The sequence below is a fragment of the Rhinopithecus bieti genome, unplaced genomic scaffold (genome assembly GCF_001698545.2).
Source record: "Rhinopithecus bieti isolate Rb0 unplaced genomic scaffold, ASM169854v2 scaffold_52883, whole genome shotgun sequence".
NCBI lineage: Eukaryota > Metazoa > Chordata > Mammalia > Primates > Cercopithecidae > Rhinopithecus > Rhinopithecus bieti.
This window is the reverse complement of record NW_016820884.1, coordinates 899,451-900,452: the sequence shown is the minus strand read 5'-3', so window position 1 is coordinate 900,452 and position 1,002 is coordinate 899,451.

Genomic DNA, 1,002 nt, shown 5'->3' with positions numbered 1-1,002 from the left:
GGAAAGGAATCTTTCTTTCTCTGACAAGCCCGTATAGAGCCCTATTTTTCATCTTCAGAAATTTTCTCAGTATTCAGTACAGGATCATATTCCCTGCCCCAAAATTTGTGTTACCTACTTATTGGATGATAAATAAATAAGGGTTGTATCAATGCACATAAATGATTGAGCACTCCCCATAAGCCGGGTACTAAGTAGATGCTTTCATCTGTCATCTCCTCTAATCCTCACACACACCTTATGAGCTGGGAATGAATAGCTCATAGTCCAAGCTCAGGAGGGGAGAGTCAATGACCCACTCATTCAAGGTCATAGTAAGTGGTGTAGCTGAGATTCCAACTCAAATCTTCAGACCTTGAGGCCAACATGCTTTCCATTAGACCACAGCTACTGCCTTATTGAGAGCAAACCAAATGTTGGGGTGCAAGGAAAGATGGCAATTCAGTTTTTAAAAAGGTGAATCCATAGCAAGCATAATGGCACCTCCAACCACACCCAAACCCATGGTAGACAGTGTTCTTTCCTGCTGCATATGGACAACCTCAGATCTCTTTCTCTAGAAGTCAGAACGAATTAGTTAGAAGAGGCACGGAACATAAACTCACATGCCTTAGCTTCACTTATCTGGAAATTTCACTTGGTGGTGTCTCACTGAGAACCAGTTCACTAAGGGCCAGGCGTAGTGGCTCATACCTATAATCCTAACGCTTTGGGAGGCTGAGGTGGATGGATCACCTGAGGTCAGGAGTTCCAGACCAGCCTGGACAACATGGTGAAACCCCCGTCTCTACTAAAAATACAAAACTTAGCTGGGCACAGTGGCAGGCGCCTGTAATCCCAGCTACTCAGGAGACTGAGGGAGGAGAACTGTTTGAATCCAGGAGGCAGAGGTTGCAGCGAGCCGAGATCATGCCTCTGCACTCCAGCCTGGGCAATAGAAGGAGCCTCTGTCTCAAAAAAATAATATATATATATATATATATTTTTTACATATTTACATAT